This window comes from Eurypyga helias, unplaced genomic scaffold, assembly GCF_000690775.1.
Source record: "Eurypyga helias isolate BGI_N326 unplaced genomic scaffold, ASM69077v1 scaffold6330, whole genome shotgun sequence".
NCBI lineage: Eukaryota > Metazoa > Chordata > Aves > Eurypygiformes > Eurypygidae > Eurypyga > Eurypyga helias.
In genome coordinates this window covers 71,691-81,782 of record NW_010223695.1, presented here as the reverse complement: position 1 = coordinate 81,782, position 10,092 = coordinate 71,691, and positions in this window count along the sequence as shown.

Sequence of the window (10,092 nt, the reverse complement as noted above, 5' to 3'; positions counted from 1 at the left end):
AAATGTTTTTCAATGCAATTGCCAGGCAGTTTTGATAAAAACGTGAGTCCATAGTGTCAGTTAAACAACTGCTATTGAGGTTCTCTCCAGCACTAACTGTTGGAGTCCAGTTTCCAGACATTTACCTCCCTGCCAACCTGCTCAAGAAAATCTCATTATCGCTGGAAGAGCTGCAGTCTGGCTTTGAGTGACCCATGGTAGAGAACTGAATTTCATGTGCTGTGTTAAGTCTTGGTTTTGGCTTTATGTCCAGGTTCATTATTCTTTAAAACGTTTTTTTTCTGTTTTATTAATCCTGATAAGCCAAGGATAACCGCACTGCCAAAATGTTTGCATATGTTAGGGCACATAGGATTTGATTTATTTTGAAAATGGACTGTTGAAATTGTACTTGTATGTGGATGCCAATGTTTATTGCTTGTGATACTATCTGCTTAACTCAAGGATGGAAATCATATGCAATTTTATCCAGAAGGTCAGAAGAAGGTGTTGGGCAACTTGGAGGGAAGGGTGCCTATGCTTTTGTGTTTAGGTATGTGTCGGTGTTGCAAACCAAATAAACAATTAAAGCTAACAAGTAATAATAATCAGAAAGAGGTGTTGGTGCAGAACTGGTGGAGAAAAAGTAGAGCAAAAATAAATATTTAGTGACGTTCATCATTTGACAATTGAATGCTACCAGGCATAAGAACATTTAAGGCTCTTTTCAGCTGTCAGTTCAGCTACTGCATAATTTTTAGCATGTGAGTAATCCTATCAGGGTAGGCATGGTCTTAAGCCTTGATAGGATAGGACCCCCAGGTCATTGTATGGCTGTCTATTCAAGGTGGCAGAATACTGTTTCAAGACAAGCGTGCTTAAGTGGGAGTTAGGAAATTCTGATTCTGTGACAGTCTGCCAGTCTGCTTCTGATTTTTTTTTAATATTATTATTATTCTGTTCATAACAAACAACAACCAAAAAAAAATTACTAACCAAGCTTGATGTTCTCAACTGCAAGATTTATTAATCTGTGGATTTACAAATCTGTCTGGTAACTTAAAAGATGTACAAAATCACTAAGGATGAAGAATTTCCCTCCTTCCATTCCCAACAATTGCCATCCCCAATTTTTTTTATTTCAATTAAAGTACTTCTTTTTTTTCTTTTTTTTTTTTTTTTTTTCCTTTGACCGTGTGTTTTTGTTCAAGGATCTGATAATTACATGCTTGGAGTTGATGGCTTTTCAGAAGCATCTTTCCCAGCAATTTTCAACTGGAGATGTGGATAAAAATATCTCCCCAGTTTTTATCAGAAATGTTTTCAGTAATGTGCAATTATGAGCTCTGCCTTCATTCAATTCATCCTGGAAGAATTTGCTTCACAGGGAAATTCGTTTCCTAGCTGCTGTAGATGCCAGCATAGTTGGCAGCTGCAGGTTTTTGTGAGGAGGAGGGGGAAAAAAACAGGCTGAGAAATGAAAATTGCTGTGAAGTAAATTGGTCTCAACACCTGGAAACCATGAAAGGATGGAATGTCATACTTCTGTGTTAAATCATTGTTAAACTGTTTTGCATGTCAGTCCCAAAATGGCCTTGTAAATTATTTAGTGTAGCTGAGAGATGAAGAGATGATCCCACTTAATTGTGCCTCACAACTGGTCTATTTCTTATTGTGAAGGTTCATAAAAATCATATTAGAAAGGTGGAAGGAGTTGTGGTTTTCTACCCAGCAGTACTTGAGCTTCCAATCTCAATGTGTAATTAACACCTGCATGGTATATCCTAATGAAGCTCTAAGTTAGGAGATGGCTCAGGTCTGGGGGAAACGATGTTGGCTTTAAGAAAGGCTGTGGAGCAGTTACTAAGAGAATAAATAAGTTTTTGTCCTGGGAGGCAGGAACTTGTGCTGGTAAGAGTAAGATCTGGCTCTGTACTCCCTGGGCATGTGGATTTGCTGCATCCTTTTGCTTCACTGCATACTCCCCCTTCCTAAAGGAGAAAGGTGGGTTCCTGATCTGGTGATGGCTCCTCTTTGGGACCTGACTTGCTTGATTTCCCAAATCACTCTTCCCTCCCGGCTTCTGCGCTGAGCTGTGTCTATGCCCCCAGAGCCCCAGGTCCAGCACGCTCCCAGCAGAACCTCCCACCGTAGTGGGGGTGAGATGGCACAGCTCCATTCAGCTGCTCTTCCCAGCCAAATAGCCAAGACTAAGTCATGGATCTGCTCCTCTGTCTTTGAGTAACCAAGTGCACAACCATACAAATGATGGTCTGAGTCAAACCTCTAACAGGTTCCCTCTGTTGCACCTCCAGCCTCAGTGGAGTTGTCCCAGCAGTAAACCTGCTTCTCCATGAGGTCCTAGTGGAGATCCCTTCCTTCCCTGCTGTTGGCACGATGGCTGATCCGAACGGGGTTGTTACTGCAGCGGATGGTTCAGCCTCAAACGTGAGGGATGTGTCCTGCTCCTGCCCCAGTGATTTATAGAGGATAATTTCTGTGTGGAATGCAGTGCTGTTTGGGTAGGGTTAAACTCTTGGCATAAGATGAATGTACGTGTTTTGCTAAAGGGTTTTTTTTCAATCTAGCAGTGTATTTCCCATATAATACTGTGTAAACAGATCGTGTTCCTTCCTGCTGTGAAACGCTGCGCTCTGTTGCTCGTGGTGTGAGAGTGCCTTGAACCTCCAGCCCACAGCCCCCTGGGTGCAGGGTGGGGATCTCCAGGCGGGTTCTCTGCAGGTCCATCTTCAGCCGACTCCTCGCAGCAGGCAATGAAACCACGTGTGGGGATGAAGGGTTTGGGTGTGAGGTAGGAATGAACTGGATGAGGTCCTGGGGTAGAGCCACAGGTATGTCTGAAATTCAGGGAAATCGGTGGGAATATGCTCAGGTACATAGGGATTTGGATCAAACACCCCAGGTGACTTCTAAACCTCGTACCTGTGGAGTGAAAGTCAGGCTGAAGTTAGGAGAGCCCTAAGACAGACAGAATACCCCTCGGTTTCCTATTATGCTTCAAATCCAGGTTTCACCCCACAGTCTGTGGCTCCCCTGCCTGCCATTGCTGTGTAGCATGCAGCTCTTTTCCCTGATGTTCCCCCCTCCTTGCTGCTGTAGCCCAGGTATGCAAAGTGACTGCTGCCATCAAGGTGGTGGCAAACATCACCCAGCTCTGGGCTGGCTCCAGGGACAGTCCAGATAGGTTCTGTGATTTGTGAGGCTGGGACAGAAGCATGAGAAAACCGGGAGAAGTTTGTTATTAATGATAACGACCCCTCTTCATCCTTGTGTTTTCGTTTACCCCCGACCTTCCCACTCAAGAGAGCTTGGCAGAGGGACCCTGTTCCTTAGAGGGGGGTTAAGCGTTCACCTTGCAGGAACCAGAAAACGAAATGTTTTGGAAGCTGTGGCAGAGGTGAGAAAGCGAAGCTCTGCCAGCATTTTCTCGTTTCGAAAAGTCCCTTTATCATTCAGCAGCCGACTCCAGCAGTACCGTGAGCTATAATAGGCAATTAGCTCCAAGCAGATTTATGTGACACTGCGTTTTATAAGCAAACAGTCATGTGTGGTTAATCATTAAATGGATCTGCTGTATCTAACGTTCACAGAGCCGATCTCTTCTTTCTCCTCTCCCTGTGCACGTGTGCTCAGGTGTGCTCAGCTCTTGCACACATTTTGCACCAGTGTAGATCCGCAGACATTCACACTTGTGCAAAACTGGTGTGAATGTACTGCTTGGCAGCTCCTTTCGGTTCTGGCAGGGAGTGGCAAGAGGTAGGTACTTGGCAGTATCAGCTCTCAAAGACATCCAGAATCCATCCAGAGGTTAGCACGGTGGGAATGGGAGACGCTTGGTGTGGGGATGTTGCCTTCCCTAACCCCACAGACCCTCAGTGTGGTGAGGGGCTGGGCAGGCACCTGCAGAGCACCCCGCAAAGTGCACACATCCAGTGATTGCAGTGTTCCCCAGGCTTCTTGAGGTTTGGGAAGTAGTCAGTTTTAGTATTCGTAGTTAATTTTAGAAATATCTGCACACGCTGCTCTTCCACACATCTATTACACACTCGACAGAACCTGCTGGTTTTAATTTTTATTAGCACAAGTGCCTCGTTGAATCAAAATTAAGTGGGTATTTCGGAAGCATAATGTGAAGCATTACACTTAATGGTCTGTGTTCCTGAGTGGAGAAAGGCTCTCACATGAGTCTCTCTCTCTCCCTGAGACTCTGGTCTTTTTAGCTACACCTGAATTTTCCCCCAAGTTCACCTCCACTTCCTACCCTACCTAAGCTGTAAAACTCCCAGCTGCATCTTTTCAGGTGTGTTGATCTTTTCAGATATATGCCCTGTGGCTTTGTGTGATGCTCAGGCTCTCACCAAATTGCAAGTGCTGTTTTTAATCAGTGTCCCTGTTCCCCAGCCTGTGGCTGGCACCCCTCTCTTGGCTAATCTTTTGGCTGGATGATTTTGCTTTAAAAAAAAATAAATCCAAAGGGAACATTAGCCCACAGAAATGTGGGGCTTGACTTCAGCACAGAGCAGGATCTCCGTGTGAATCCCGAAGGCTGTCCCTGTTTACTCACAGAATAAACATCTTGTGAGCCTTTCAGAGGGTGGCAAAGCAATTTGGTTTGATTTTCACCAGGAGTCTCCATGCTTTTTGGGAATTCTTGTGCCGGCTGTAATTGAGACAGAGTTCTCCACCTGCTTTGCATCACATGTGTGATGTGAAGCAACTGGAAACCAGCACATTGGTTTGCATAAAGGCAGCTACATAAAACAGCTGGAGTGCATTAATATCTCTGCTGGAGCAGGGTCTTATCCATCCTTCATACTGAACAGATGTTTGCTTTCATCATGGTGGTGCTGTGCTGATCTTTGGACACCAGACACCAGCCTGTTTGGAGGATGGGATGTCAGCAGAGCCTGTGGCCAAGGCAAGGCTTGATGGGAAGTGAGAAGTGGGGCAAAACCAGGAGCAGGGCTTGTTGGAAGCAAGATTTAATGGGCAATTTGGGGAAAATTTTTAACAGTTGGTTTGATGGGGTTAGACTGCATCAGTTCCAACATCAAATAACTTTGAGCTTTGGGACTTTATTTCATTTTGCTGCCCTGCTAAATCTGATATTCCCTGGCTCTTTGATTTCTCTCCTCCTCTCTTTCATTTTAAGCAAGGCTCTTGCTAAACTTTCTTTAGTCTTTCAACTATAAGCTTATTCCATCTCTCACAGCTCCTGTGAATCCTCCCAACACAGTCAAGGATAAAAGCAGCCCAGCCGGGTACTTGGGCCATTGCATAATAGATGGTTTGTGTGTCAGAGTCTGAAATCTACATATGTTTGGATCAGTCATGAAGTAGAAACATCTGTATATATTCATATATAATGGCTTTTACCACACGAATGAATAGTCCAACTCCCATGATTTGGTATTTACTTTTTTGAAACATTGCTACTTAACTAAACCCTGACTGGAGAATCACATTTATGGGAATTAAGTCTTAGTAAGGTTTAGCAGAGCTTCGTGGATAAGCTGGAAACGAGTCTAAATGGGATGCCGGAAATCTTTCTTTTAAAATAGTTAATACTGTCTGGAACTTCTTCCTTATTTCTTGACTCCCACTGGTTTTTAAGCACTTTGCATCATAATGCAGTGCAAATCCAGGATAAAGCACCTGATTTGCAACCTACTGCATCGAATGTGTTCTCATATGATGCCATCTTCGAGCAGTAATAGCTGTCTGCAGTCCTCCTAAAAAGTTCCCAAACCTTGGGGTCTGCATTGTGAGCTGGGGGCTCCAGGTGGGGGACTGCCCCATTGCAATGTTGCTGGCAAACCTGGCTGTGAGAGACCTTGGTGCACTGGCCCATAGGATGATGGAAAAAAGCTGGTGAAGATCTAGTCTCCCTGCTTAAAAAAAAAAAAAAGGATGGGGAACTGCTCACATCTTTCTTCCCCTACAGTCAGCAAAGCCGCTGAGCCTTGTGCCAGCCCTGCCCTCGCCGGGGCTGGGGCTGGGGCTGAGCACATGCCCAGCTGAAGGCTGCAGTTAGCCAGGGTTGTCCTGGTTCACTGGGCTGCTCTGGTTTTTCATAACTCCTTCAGAAGCTGTAGCCTAGTTGAGGTGATAAGATCAGTGCAGTAGCAAATGAGGTCATGGACAGCTTTGATATCTCCTTCTCATAGTTTGACTACGTTATGCTCGTGCTGATGGCATCCTTTAGGTTTCATATAAATGTTTTCTTGCTTCACCCCTTGATCCCTGGCTCATGCTTTTATTAAATGTTACTGAACTGAAGTGCATCTGTTCTGTTTTCTGATTTTCCTGGGGTGTTTTTTCTGTGTTTTGTTGGTTTTATTTTCTTGTAGTTTGCATGGATTTTCTTACTGCTGTCAGCAGAGGTTGATTCACACAATGCATGGACCTGTATCAATCTCAGCCACCTCTTGAACTGGCACAGTAAATTTGATTCCTCATTTCATTTTCTGGGCCTTTACCCTGAGCAAGAGCAGGCTTGTAATTGGGGGCAGAGAGAGGGTGCTAACCTGGACAAGTGGTGGGGTGACCTTCCTTGCAGCAGTCCTGCTGGGCTCTCCTTGCCCACCCTGTTGGTGCAGGAGTTGATTATGTCGAACTGATGTTGCGCATGGAAATCGGCAGGGAAGAAGGATGCGATTCACTATAAGAAAGGTTTTTTTCACAACTCCTCATCTAAGGAGTTACGTTTTCTAGCAGGTTTCTTTAAGATTGATTTCCCACTCATAGTGTCTTTCTGCATTGAATGTGGTAAGTTTAACACAGGTGCTAAAATTTTATGTATGTTCTTGGGAACACTTAATTTACTTCTGTAACATGAGCTCTCTTGGATGTGGTGTAGGAATAAAACAAACAAGAAAAGCTATTACAACTGTAGTGAGTCCCTCTTCACAAAGGATTACCAGGCTGAACATTGTGTTGTTGCCCAGTGTCTTGTTGCCACCTTGTCTTCCCTCTCTGCTGAATCCAATGGGTTTTCCTCTCCCCTATCTACTGCTGCGGGAGGTTTGCTCTCGACCATTTCCCCACTGAACTGGAGAAGTTATCCATCTATAACAAAGCCTTGGAGAAAAGAACACTTGTCTCAACCCACTGATTTGTAAACTCACGGGTATCCAATGATCGCTTTTGGTATTCCCACTTTTATTTCAAATCTCATGCTCTATCACTTCACTTCCCACCTGTGTACACGCTGGGGAGTGGGTATTCCAGTTTTCCTCTGTTTGAAATTGAGCATCTTTCAGCAGAAAAAAGGTAGTGCAGAAAACCTGGGCGCTCACTGCTTTTTGGCTCTGTTGGAGAAATACTGATGTATCCTTCTGCTTCACATGAGGGTGGGATATCAAGAACTGAGCTGGCAGAGTCACAGAAAAGACTTCTTATGGACAAAAATTACCTTTTCACTGAACTGTGGTTTTTTTTTTTTAAGCTAGCTTTTACCCGAATGACATGTTCACTTTTTTTATTTAGACTAGGTTATTTTCAGTTCAAATGAGCCATTCACAATCCAGTCTCACTCTGTGCATAATACAGGTTAAAGAGCTTAGCCTAATTACTGTAAATCATGCCCCAAATCCCCTAAGGGGTGCTGAATGATTTTTAGAAAGATGCCCATCCATCATGACAAGACATCCAGTTACACAATGTCCAGGAGGTTAATTCTCGTGGTGGAAAGGGAGGGCACACACGTTCCCACATACAGGATGCATCTCTACAGCTTTCCTTCCCACATTCTGGCTCTCTACCTCCCCACTTAAGAGTTATGTGCTCTACTGCCATGCTGATGCACCAGATCATGTTGTCTTCTCCCCTCCTTTTCAATGCAGCACCTTCTTACGCTCCTGAAGCTCCCTCCCTACCTGGGAAGTTAAGAACCTCTTGATTTAACAGTCCTTATAAAAGACCTTGGAGGATGGAAGTCAACAGGTACCGTTTTTAAAACAGAGATTATAGAGACCAAAAGGAAGTTCGTAAAATGCAAGATAGGTCCAAGAATTGACTATCACTGCAGCAAATAAAGCTCCATTTGAAAAGGTGTAATTCCTGGCTTCTGCCTGTTCTGTTACCCCCAAGCTGCTGACTTGTGCTGCATATTCCCACACAGGCTGTGCACGAGGGTGCTGAGTTCTTGCCACTGCCAATGGCATCTGAATTTTGCCTCCTCATCTCCTCCCTGGACCTCTGTGAGTCCAAGCCCGGTGTTAGATAAGGCAGGAAAAAAACAAACACGTGTTCTAATATGGACATTCATAAATTTTTTTGGCTTTAACTGTTGGTATGTCAAGAATAAAAGCTTTTGCCTGCTGGAGTGCGCCTTTTCACAAACCTTCCCAGTTGGAGGCAGGTTAGTGCCAATTCCTCTGCAGGGAAAGCAGTTATGATGGTTTTCATTAAAAGAAAGTTTGTTTTTGCTTTTTCACTGGCTGCAGGGTTTTTAAATGAGCAGGTAATAGGCCACTAGGTTTAGGTGGCACCAATGATTTCAGTGCTAAAGTCTAATAAACTTGACAATATTTAATTTCACTTGATTGAAGAGCCACAATAGAGCTGTCTCTTTTATTTGATTTCACTCCACAGTCACTTAGCATGGCATTTGTTGCTTGAAACAAGGGAAGTCCCTAGGGTTTGGATTCTGCAGGCTGCATTTCTTATCCATCTCCATATTCAAGAAAAAGTTTGGAAGCTTGCATGGAGTTAACAGGGGAATTGTATTCCCTTGCCAGCAAGGATTTACTGCTGCCAGCTGCATAGATTAATAAACCCTGTTGTATCAAGAGAGGCATTCTTCCCTAGGAATGGTGTTAGACTTTATCGGTCATTTCTCACCATGTTACAGTTGCTCACTTGGATAACTTTCACAAAAGATAAGTCTGAAAATATATCTTATTCTTTAATTTTTACTTTTGAACGGTAGTTTCTTCAAATAACACAATCAATATATCAGCAATATTTCATCTTCCTAGCTTATTGTTGGATTCTCCCCAGTACAGTCTATGCTACTTAATAAGAGAAATTGCCAGATTGACTGGAAAATGTAACTTTAATAACATCATTTAAGGCACTAGAACCGTTGAGAAATAATAATCTTATTGAGTTGGTTTCTGTGCTATACTTGCTCCTCATGCACAAAATTACTGCCTGTAACATGTGTGTGCGCATGCAAACGTGACTTGCAAGGAGAGTGAGAAACTACGTAGTTTCCCCTGCCACCAGGTTGTTCGTAAATATAAACAGATGAAGCGGTCTGAAAATGCCTGGGATGGTGAGAGGGACTGCAGCAAGGGAAGTCTCTCTCCCTTTCTCTCTTTATTTTTATTCTTTAACACTAGAAATTCATATCCTGCTAGGGATTGCTAAGAAAAGGCAACTGGATAGGGCTCATTGAGTGAAAAGGGACCTTTCTGGTATGGACTGTTTTAGAGGATGCTTTGGAAGAGGAGGATAAAAGTGAAGATGTTTGGGAAAAGCTATTTGTGCTGAAGACCCAGCCTATGGTATGCTTCAAGAAACTCTTACTAAGCCTAACTTAATGCACAAAAGCATATCCTCACCAGAATGGGCAGAGTTTCCCTGATACTTTTAAATTAAAGAAAGAAAAGAAATCACAGGCTAGTCAGAAAAACAACATAAGTTCCTCTGCAAGCAGAAGAGCAAAAGAACACTTATTTTTAACAGTTTTGCATCCAGTATCTTTTGGTCTCTGCCCTACCACAGTGGTGAAGCTGGTTTGCCTGTTTGTGCAGCAGCTCTTTGCTTTGCTGAGAGCAATAATTTGTGTCTTTTCTGCTGAAAACACAGTTTTAATGAAACTTGCAGGACTGTAATCCTCTTTCTTCTGGCTGCTCTTGCCCCACCCCCTGGGCTTAATGGCCACTGGGTTCCAGAAGTGCAAAGGGACAGTAGATGGATGGATGTACAAGACAGCATGTGAAGTTAATTTTTGCAGAAAACTAAGGGGGGAAAGAAAAAAAAAGAGGAGCTGGGTTTAATAAAAAATTCTAGTCACTTTTTCAAGTATTTTTTCTTCCATCGCTCAGTGCAGCTTGAGTGGAAATTAAGAACTGCTTCCAGGTC